Here is an 11,244-nt window from a genome sequence, read left to right as displayed (position 1 = left end):
TCAATTCATCACTTAACTTAGTCGAATAGGTGCGAATTAGGTAAGAGGATTCAAAAAGACTCAACGTCATCCTCTCCCCTTAAATCAACCTTTCATTCATTACTAAACTTAGTTATCTTCTCCCCCTTTGTCAAACACCGAAAAGGAGCAAACAAGGTGAGATAACTTAAAGAGCTCCCCCTTAATCCATACTGTCTTCTGCTTAATCCCCCTAGAATACCTACTAAGTATATTACGAGACAGTGATAACAACATAAGAGACATACCAGACATTGCATATGAGCAGCAAATTTATATAAAGAAAACAAATAGGAAATGAAACATAGAGAAAAATAAGAAAAGGAACAGCATAAATATATGAAGTCTGGTCAGACATAAGTATCAACAAGCAACAACCAAAACATCAAAATGAAATCAAAGAGCAGTGTGTCTTAGTCAGCCTCCTCATCATGAGGAGCATCAGCAATATCAGCGGGAGGAAAGGATCCCTGAGGTGGCAAGCCGCTGCTCGAAGATGGATAGCCTGGGAAATCCTGCGGAGGTGGATATCTGGCCATCCAGTCCATAATCATCTGATGGGTCGCCAGCTGCTGACTGCGCAAATCATCGTAGCGCTGGTCAATCCGTATGCGTAGTCCATCGAACTCAGCAGCCATCATCTCCTCGTGGCGATCAAATCGGCTCTCCAACTCAGCGATCTGCCAGCGCAGATCTGGATCCGCCTCGCCATATGCAGCAAGAGCAGCAACTTGTCGTCGAGGTAACTCACCTAGTGCCCTCCCATCCTTCCACCTAACCGCCCCAGCCTGTCCTACGATTCCAGACTTGGAAAATGCACGTTTCCCAAGTCGACAATCCTGCCTAACCATCTTTACTATCCTCCCCTTAAAGACGTCAATACCCAGAGTCTCAAGCCAGTCAGTAATTACATGCCCAAAAGGCATATAGATGGTGTAACCGCTTGGCTCGCTATGGGATATGATAGAAGTATAGACACTCGACATGATATCAAAGTCAAGACGCCTACGCAACCCATAAAGCATCAGACAATGATACGGTCGAATCTCTGCCAATGGTTTAGAGGTAATAGGTAGAAGACAGTTTGTGACAATTTTGAAAAGAATGTAATCAGGAGCAGAAAGGCCAAGAGCTGCAAATGTAGGAAAATCGACATCTAACTCATCTAATCCATCCGGTCTCGGATGTCCAAAGAAGTACTCATAAATCGAGTCAGGTGAGATATCAAGAGGATGAGGCACGGGTTCAGGTAAAGCAGGATAGAATGAGAACACCGTCCCCGAACACATACGACAACCTAAATAACCAAAGAAGGCAATTAAGCTGAAATCAACATTTTGCTTAGCCACTCTTGATCTATAACTACCATCAATAGTCTGATGAAGGTTGTTATAGAATTCAGACACTAAGTCAAAGTTGATATCCCTCTCTAAATATACCAAGGAATCAAGTTTATAGTAGGCTATGGTCTCCGTAATCGCTGGACAAAACTCATTCATGTAGTTTTTATCGACTGATCTACATGGGAGCAATTTGAAGGTTCTTTCCTTAAAGGATTTTTCAAACTGGTGGTTGGGGAATCTCCCCGAACTGGATGGTTGAGGTCGGGAGGTTTCTTTGGACTTGGATTTATCTTTGGACTTGGAAGTACCCTCACCTACTGGTTGCTTCCTAAAGTATTTGCAATGTGGTAAAATGGGGCAATGAGTGAGCACCGGAGCCACCAACAATCAAGAACCGAGACAACAGAACAACAGAAGATTCAGTGAGAAATGAAAACACAATGCCAAGTTCTAGAGAGGTAAGAAGGTACCTTGGTGCCATTTGAACTTTAGGCTAGGGCTTCCGAGGGCTAGAGCTTCGGCTAGGGTTTGGCGTGCAAAGAGAAGAGAAAAGGGTGAGCTGGTGGGAAGAGTCGGCTAGGGTTTTGCGTGAATGAGGAAAAGAAGGGATCGGGAGGTTTTAAGGGTTTCGAAGGGTGTACAGTGACGAAATGATCGGACGGTTGTCCGATCAGACGGTATCAGAAGCCTCCTGATCGGTCCCTGGACCGATCAGGAAACACTCTGATCGGTGCTCGGACCGATCAGGGGGGGGCCTTCCTGTGAACCATAGAGAGCTGATCGGTCCTTGGACCGATCAGTTAGTGAACAGAGAGTTATGGATTCGTTCTGGATCGGTCGACAGACCGATCCAGTATCGCTTGATCGGACGGCTGTTTGATCAGAAAAAATCCTGATCGATCAGATCCATCCGAGTCAATCGGCGACACCTGATCGATCAGTGGACCGATCAGGGATCATCCTGATCAGTGCCCGGACCGATCAGGTGGCTTCCTTCGTGCGCTGATCGGTCACTGGACCGATCAGATACCAAACAGAATGTGTGGCTTTGTTCTGGATCGGTCGACAGACCGATCCAGACTTTCCTGATCGGTCTGTGGACCGATCAGTGTCTGATAACCCGATTTCAGTAATTTCAGTAACTAAAATACTGAGCCATGAAGTCTGAAGAATCCGGAACTCAAGGATTCAGAACTTCCCTAAGACATACCCTAGAACTTAAGAATCACCAAACACTAATCTATTGGAAATATGATTTCTTATGGCCTGAACTTGTTCATAATCCAAAAGTTTCAGATTTTTATCAAACAAAACCTCACAATAACTCCAACCATATAGAGTTCTGTCTTCTTGATCCTTAAGAGTTCAAAACATATTCTTGCTAAACTCATCTCTATGATCAGGTTCAAGTTTGTCAAAATATAAACAACTTGTCCTAATTTTCAATCAAGGCATGTTAAGTATCAATCAAAAATATCAATCAACAAATTACCCATAGTTAGACACTTGTTAGACAAAGGTCCAACCAAGGTTCCTTGATTGGAATATATGAGTAAGATCAAGGAACCAATTACACATGAATTATGTAATAGTGTTCCCCATACTCAATTAATGTCTCTTCAACCTAATTATTCAAGGGATGCATGATACATTTTGAATAATTTGGTTGTTCCTAGCATCTCACCCCATTTCTAGCAAACAAAAATATTTTGTTAAACCTTATAGTTTGTGTGAGATGTTCCCAAGTTGCCCAAATTATTGTCCAATTACTCTTGTCATTTTAATAGTCCTTATTGATCATGGTGAAGTTCTAATGACCTAAGGAGCCAAACACATTCCCAACTCCCTCCTTAAATGACTAAATTCATTCTCCGGAAGGGGTTTGGTGAAAATATCAGCTAGGTTTGACTTTGACTCAACATGTGTGAGTGCAATGTCTCCCCTAGCTACGTGATCTCTTATGAAGTGATGACGCACTTCGATGTGTTTGGTCCTCGAATGATGGACTGGATTTTTAGTTAGGTTGATCGTGCTAATGTTGTCACATAGCACTTGTACACCCTTATAAGAAAGTCCATAATCCTCTAGGGTGTGTATCATCCACAACAACTGTGATACACTCTCTCCCATGGCAATATATTCGGCCTCGGTCGTGGAGAGAGCAACACAATGTTGCTTCCGACTTGACCAACTAACTAAAGATGAACCTAAAAATTGGCAGCCCCCACTAGTGCTTTTCCGATCCAATTTGCATCCAGCATAATCGGAATCGGTATAGCCTATCAAATCATAAGACTCCGTACGAGGGTACCAAAGACCTACTCTAATTGTGCCCTTAAGGTATCTTAGAATTCTCTTAACTGCAGTTAAATGAGATTCCTTGGCACAAACTTGATATCTAGCGCACATACCCACAGCAAAAAGTATGTCTGGTCGACTAGCTGTGAGATATAGAAGACTACCGATCATGCTTCTATATTGCGTTAGATCAACTGGTTTCCCACTCTCATCATTGTCAAGACGAGTGTTTGTCGCCATAGGAGTGGACACTTCCTTAGAGTCACTCATATTGAATTTTCTGAGCATCTCTTGAGTGTATTTCGCTTGATGGACATAAATTCCATCTCGAGTTTGTTTGATTTCAAGTCCAAGGAAGAAAGTCAATTCTCCTACTAGACTCATCTCAAACTCACTTTCCATGTGAGAAATGAATTCATTCAAATAGCCCTTGTTATTTGATCCACAAATTATGTCATCGACATATACTTGGGCTACAAAAATATTTTCACCATCTCTACGTAGAAATAGTGTTGGGTCTATTTGACCTCTTACAAATCCCTTCTCTAGTAAATAAGTTGACAGCCTTTCGTACCAAGCTCGAGGTGCTTGTTTAAGCCCATAAAGAGCTTTCTTGAGCTTGTACACGTGGTTTGGAGCTTCGGTACTCACAAACCCCGGTGGTTGTTCAACATATACTTCTTCTTTAATAAAGCCATTTAAGAAGGCAGATTTAACATCCATTTGATAGAGCTTGAAACCTCTATGTGCAGCAAAAGCTAGCATCAAACGAATGGACTCTAATCGGGCCACGGGAGCATAAGTCTCATCATAATCGAGACCTTCGACTTGACTATAGCCCTTGGCTACAAGTCTTGCCTTGTTTCTTACAACTTCTCCCTTTTGATTTAACTTATTTTTGAAGACCCATTTAGTTCCAATAATGGTGGTCTTCTTAGGTCTAGGAACTAAGTCCCACACTTGGCTCCTTTCAAATTGACCTAACTCATCTTGCATAGCTAAGATCCAATCAGGATCGTGCAATGCCTCATCAACTAATTTTGGTTCAATCTCTGAAATCAATGCGACTTCATTAGACTCATTTCTAAAGAATGACCTAGTCCTAACCCCTTGTTGAATGTCTCCCACAATTTGGTCTTGGGGATGACTAGTGGCTATCCTAGATTGTCTTGGTGTTGGGGGTGCCTCATGAACGGTCTCACTAGGCACAGGCAAGGACTCAATATCAGGCAAAGGGTCAGATTGAGTTCTTTGTTGCCTTGGCTCATCAACATCAGAGTCAACTTCGACTCTTTCTATGTTTCAATCATTCAAACTTAGTCTTCTAAGTTCAAATTGAATTTCTCCTACATCCCTTGATTGATCATTTAAGTTAGGGATTTCTTCAAAAGCTACATCAGAGGACTCTTCAATCAATTTAGTCCTATTGTTGTAGACTCGATAAGCTTTGCTGGTGAGCGAGTACCCAACCAATATCCCTTCATCAGCCTTAGCCGTGAACTTTCCAAGATGGTCCTTGGTGTTCAAAATAAACACCTTACAACCAAACACCCTAAGATGTTTAATTGTAGGTGGTTTCCCAAACCAAAGTTCATGGGGAGTCTTTCCTAAAAACCTATGTATCAGGATTCGGTTTTGCACATAGCAAGCTATATTCACAGCTTCAGCCCATAAGTAACTCCGTGCAGCCTCTTGTAGGACTCGGTTCTTTCTCTCCATAACCCCATTTTGCTGTGGGGTCCTTGGAGTAGAGAACTCATGCCTATATCCCTTTTCTTGACAAAACTCTAAAAACCTATGATTTTGAAATTCCCCACCATGATCACTTCTAATGGTTTTAATTGTTGTTGATTTTTCATTTTCAGTTCTTCTACAAAAGGAAATAAAAATATCTATGGTTTGATCCTTAGTTTTCAAAAAGAAAGTCCATGTATATCTAGTAAAATCATCAATTATTACTAAACAATATCTACTACCATTCAATGAAATAACATTGTTACAATCAAACAAGTCCATATGTAATAAATCTAGGGCAGTAGATGTACTCACAGTGCTTTTACCTTTATGAGATGCTTTTGTTTGCTTACCCATTTGACATGCATCACATAGTTTGTTCTTTTGGTACTTGATGCTGGGTAAGTCTCGCACTAATCCTTGGTTGGCCAACTTCCATATGTTCTTCATGCTTACATGTGCCAACCTTCTATGCCATAGCCAAGACTCTTCTTCTTTCGACATGAAACACTTAATCAAAGCATTAGTAGCACTTTTAAACGATACTTGATAAATATTATCAACCCTTGTGCCTACTAGTACCGTGTCAAGTGTGTCAATGTGTTTAACCAAACATTGACTTGAATGAAATTCAATTGTGTAACCCGTATCACACAATTGACTGACACTTAGGAGATTAAAAGTCATCCCCTTGACTAGAAGGACATTCTTGATATGGAGACATTCGGATATATGAATGTCTCCAACTCCTACAACCTTAAGGCTACCATTATTACCAAAAGACACATTACCTCTACTTTTGTTTTGAATGGTTGTAAACAGTGATCTGTCCCCGGTCATGTGCTTGGAGCATCCACTATCAACAAACCAAGTTGATAGACGCTCCCTCTTGACCAATGCCTACAGGACACGAAAGATAGATGTTTTAGGTACCCAAATCTTGGGACCTAATGCATCTACAATAAAAGACTTAGGCACCCATGCCTTTGTTACCTTCTTCCTAGTCTCATGAACCCTAGAAACATGCGATCTATGAAATTGGGTTCTTGACACTAAAGAAATAAAGCTAGACTCCTTAGGTTGGTATCCTAATCCAGCCTTGTTGTAGACCGCCCTTTGGGCATTTAGAATCATGTCTAGGGTCTTAGAGCTAGTTGAGAATTTCTCAAGCATTTTCTTGAGCTTCTCAACCTCACCCTTCAGGGCCTTGTTTTATCCTCAAGGACCTCTAGATGTAGGTCATCAACCTCATCTTCCCTAAGGGCCCTCATATTTTCTACTTCTTCTTTTAACAATTTATTTTCTGTTTTTGACTTTTTAAGCAATGTAGATAAGTGAGTAATAGTCTTATAACACTTTTCTATATGAGAAGAGGTTACCTCTTCATCATCCGATGATGATGAAGCCGCGGTTGAAGCGTCGCTCGAATCTCCCTCACTTTCGGAGTCCGAAACCTCCCTTGCCATGAGTGCTAATTGTCGTGTGCTCTTTTCCATCTTCTCTTCTTCCTCCGATGAGCTTGATGAGGACTCATCCCAAGTGGCCTTGAGAGCCTTCTTCTTCTTGGCTCTTTCCTCCTTCTTTTTGGCTCGTTCCTCCTTCCTCTTTAATTTCGGACACTCGCTCCGAATGTGTCCTTTCTTGCTACACTCATAACATATAACATTAGATTTATCAAAATTTTGATCATTAGTTTTACCTTTTCCTTTGTATCTTCGGCTTCTTCTCATAATCCTTCTTACGAAGTTCGCCATCTCACTTGATGATGATCCACTTTCATCATCGGATTCGGAGGAAGAGGTGGATGAGGAAATCTCCTTTTCCTTCTTCTTTTCCTTCTTCCTTCTTCCATCCTTGCTCTTTGGTCCTGCAAATAAAGCAATACCCTTCTCTTTTTGACCTTTGTTAGCAAGCTCATGTAGTTCCATTTCACAGAAAAATTCATCTAGTTTAACAATGGAAAGATCCTTGGATACCTTGTAGGCATCTACCATAGATGACCACAAGGCATTCCTAGGAAAAGATTTAAGAGCGTACCTTACTAGATCGCGATTCTCCACTCGTTCATCCACAGAGTGTAGACCGTTGATGATCTCCTTGAATCTCCCATGAAGTTCACTTACCGTTTCATTGTCCTTCATGGTTAGATTTTGGAGCTGATTCAAGAATAGGTCCCTCTTGGCAATCCGAGAATCTCGAGTTCCCTCTTGGAGCTCGATGAGTTTGTTCCATAGGTCTCTTGCACTCGAGAACGGACCTACCTTGACGAGTTGGTCCTTGGCGATTCCACATTGTAAGGTGACCATAGCCTTGGCATCAGCTTGTGCTTTGCGGAGTTGTTCGGTAGACCACCTTGACGAATCGAGTTCCTTACCTTCTTCATCCTTTGGTGGTGTGAAACCTTCCTTGACTGAGAACCACATGGCAATGTCGGTCTTGAGGTAATACTCCATACGGCCCTTCTAATATTGAAAATCTGCTCCTTCGAAGTAGGGTGGTCGATTTGTGCTAAAGCCTTCCTTCATAGCCATCCTTGTTTGCTCTTTTGGGTGTTAGACCGAATCAAAGAGCCCCAGGCTCTGATACCACTTGTTGGGATCTTAGATGGCTAGAGGGGGGTGAATAGCCTCTTTGAAAACTTAAACACAATCTTTCTCAAAGAAAAACTTGTTAGCACAGCACAGCGGAAGTAGAAAACTAAAACGAAAGAAAACAAACATACACAGCAGACACAAGGATATACGAGGTTCGGGGATAACTTGCCCCTACTCCTCGGCGTGTCCGTAAGGAGGACGACTCCTTGATCTTTCGGTAGATCACACCCCGGACAAGATCCGGCTAAAGATGTCTCCTTCTCGGTGGAGCAACCTCTCAACAAAGTCTCAGTTGATTATATATTTAAGCACAAGACTTACAGTGGCTGAAAAGAATAATCAGATGAGCTTACAGCCACGCGGAGAAGAGAACAGAGCAGAGAGTGCACAACAACCTTCTCAGCAAAAAGCTCACAGCTTCACCAACTTGCTTTCTCGAAGGCTTGATCACAAAAGATAGAGAGTTCAGAATACTCTTCTGAACTCCTCTTCTTCCTTCTTATGTCTCTCTTCTTTACTGGCTCGAATCACCGACGCCTGCAGAATCGCTGCTGCCAACTCGGCGTAGCCAATCACCTCTCCTCCTCTTCTGGTTCTCTGAACCCATGCCAATGGAAATCACTGGCGTCTCTGGATACGAACCAATAGGTAGAGGTCAAACTGAGCAGCCCAATCGCAATCAGATTTCGCCAGTGAACGTTGATGCCTCAAATGCATCTGCTGCAGCAAATTACAGTGAAAAGAGTACTTGTCTCCTTCTCTTAATGAAGCTTAATTTGAATCCAAACATGAGAATGTGACCTGCAACCTGCAAGCTAGAAAGACTCACAGCAGATGGTTAAAAACAGATAGGTGAAAACAAATACGGCAATCAGGAAAAGTGCATGCAAAGCAAACACTACCGTGGTCCCGCCCGATCCACGCTCGATCATCGCTGATCGGCGGACCGATCAGAACTAATCGATCGGTCCCGCACCGATCGATGTCGCTTTTTCCGCGCTTCGATCGGTTCGCGACCGATCGCATTAATCTGATCGGTCCGAGACCGATCGATGTCGTAGCCATCGATCGATTCCTCGATCGGCGGACCGATCGTGTCCAAGGTTTCACCGATCGGCCGGCAGATCGATCGTGTCCAGTTTCACCGATCGGTCTCGCGACCGATCCGCCTTGACTCATCCGGCGAGCCCTCTCGACCTAGTCCGAGAAACGAGCCCCTAGCTCTCTCGACTTTATCGTCCTAGAGAACGAGCTACCGAGCCCTCTCTGACTTCGCATGCCAAGCTTCCTTCTTGGACTTTTCAACACCAGATGTCCGATCACCCTTGATCCATCTGGATTTTCCCTTGCCTGGCTTCACTCACCAGGACTTGCACCTAGCTTCACTCACTAGGGTTTTCACCTGGCTTTACTCACCAGGATTTCCAATCTGCCTGGCTTCACTCACCAGGACTTTCTAACTGCCTAACATCCCAGTTAGGACTTTCTCAATCAGGTCAACCTAGATTAGTAATTAATCTGAGTTAAATATCTGATACAAACTTAAATCAGTGTCAACAGCAAAACAACATCCAGGTCAGACTGTATCAACAGGGATGTCCTTCCCAATGAGTAGTATGTCATCCACATACAATATGAGGAAGACAACTATCTCTCCTACAACCTTCTTGTAGACACAAGGTTCATCTTCATTCTTGATGAAACCAAACTGTTTGATTGCATCATCGAATCGAAGATTCCAGCTCCGAGAAGCTTGCTTTAGTCCATAAATGGACCTATGCAGCTTGCATACTCTACTAGTATGCTGTGGATCGACAAAACCCTCAGGTTGTGTCATGTACACATCCTCGAGTAGGTTTCCATTCAGAAACGCGGTTTTGACATCCATCTGCCATATCTCATAGTCATGGTAGGCTGCAATAGCAAGCATGATCCGAATGGACTTAAACATCGCTACTGGAGAAAGGGTTTCATCATAGTCAATACCATGAATCTGCTTGAAACCTTTAGCTACCAAGCGACCCTTATAGATAAGTCCATCCATGTCAGTCTTTCTCTTAAAGACCCACTTGCACCCAATGGGTTTTACCCCTTCAGGTGGATCAACCAAAGTCCATACTTGGTTGGTGTACATGGATTCCATCTCGGATCTCATGGCCTCTAGCAATTTCTCGGAATCTGGTCTCATCATAGGTGGTAGGCTCATCCTCTATGAGCACAATGTCATCATGGTCGACAAGAGAAATGAGTATCTCTCAGTCGACGACGATCAGACCTGCCAAGAGGTATGTCTACTTGAATTGGTTGTTGTTCCTCAACTCCTTGTGGAACATCATCCACAATACTTTGTGGTTCCAGTTCAACTTCCATCGAGGCTTCAGTATTCGCATCTTGAACTTCTTCAAGATCGAACGCGCTCCCACTAGTCTTTCTAGAAACAAAGTCCCTTTCTAGAGAGACCCCAGTCTTTGCCACAACTACCTTGTGCTGACTGGGAATGTAGAAGTAATATCCCTTAGTTTCCTTGGGATATCCGATGAAATAGCACTTGTCGGATTTGGGTCCTAATTTGTCTGAGACTTGACGTCGTACGTAAGCCTCACAGCCCCAAATCCTCATGAAAGACACCTGGGCATCTCTCCCGGTCCATATCTTATATGGTGTCTTTATCACGGCCTTGGATGGAACTCGGTTGAGAATGAAAGCTGTCGTGTCTAGAGCATATCCCCATAGATATGTCGAAAGATCTGTGTGACTCATCATAGATCGTACCATATCTAATAAGGTACGATTCCTCCTTTCGGATACACCATTCCACTGTGGTGTTCCAGGAGGAGTGAGTTGAGATAAAATCCCACACTCAGCTAAGTAGTCACGAAACTCATGGCTTAAGTATTCACCACCTCGATCTGATCGAAGTACCTTAATACTCTTGCCAAGCTGGTTCTGTACTTCATTCTTGAATTCTTTGAACTTTTCAAAGGATTCAGATTTATGTGTCATCAAATACACATAACCATATCTACTGAAGTCATCAGTAAATGTGATGAAGTACCTATAACCGCTTCTAGCAGCGACATTGAAAGGGCCACATACATCACTATGTATGAGTCCTAACAAATCAGTCGCTCTCTCGCTGTGCCCACTAAAGGGAGTCTTGGTCATCTTGCCTCGTAGGCACGACTCGCATATCTCATATGATTCAAAATCAAATGAGTCCAGCAAACCATCCTTATGGAGCTGGGATAAGCGCTTGT

This window comes from Zingiber officinale, chromosome 7A (assembly GCF_018446385.1).
Source record: "Zingiber officinale cultivar Zhangliang chromosome 7A, Zo_v1.1, whole genome shotgun sequence".
NCBI classification, from domain to species: domain Eukaryota; kingdom Viridiplantae; phylum Streptophyta; class Magnoliopsida; order Zingiberales; family Zingiberaceae; genus Zingiber; species Zingiber officinale.
The sequence above is the reverse complement of the archived record's forward strand: the minus strand, read 5'-3'. Positions refer to the sequence as shown.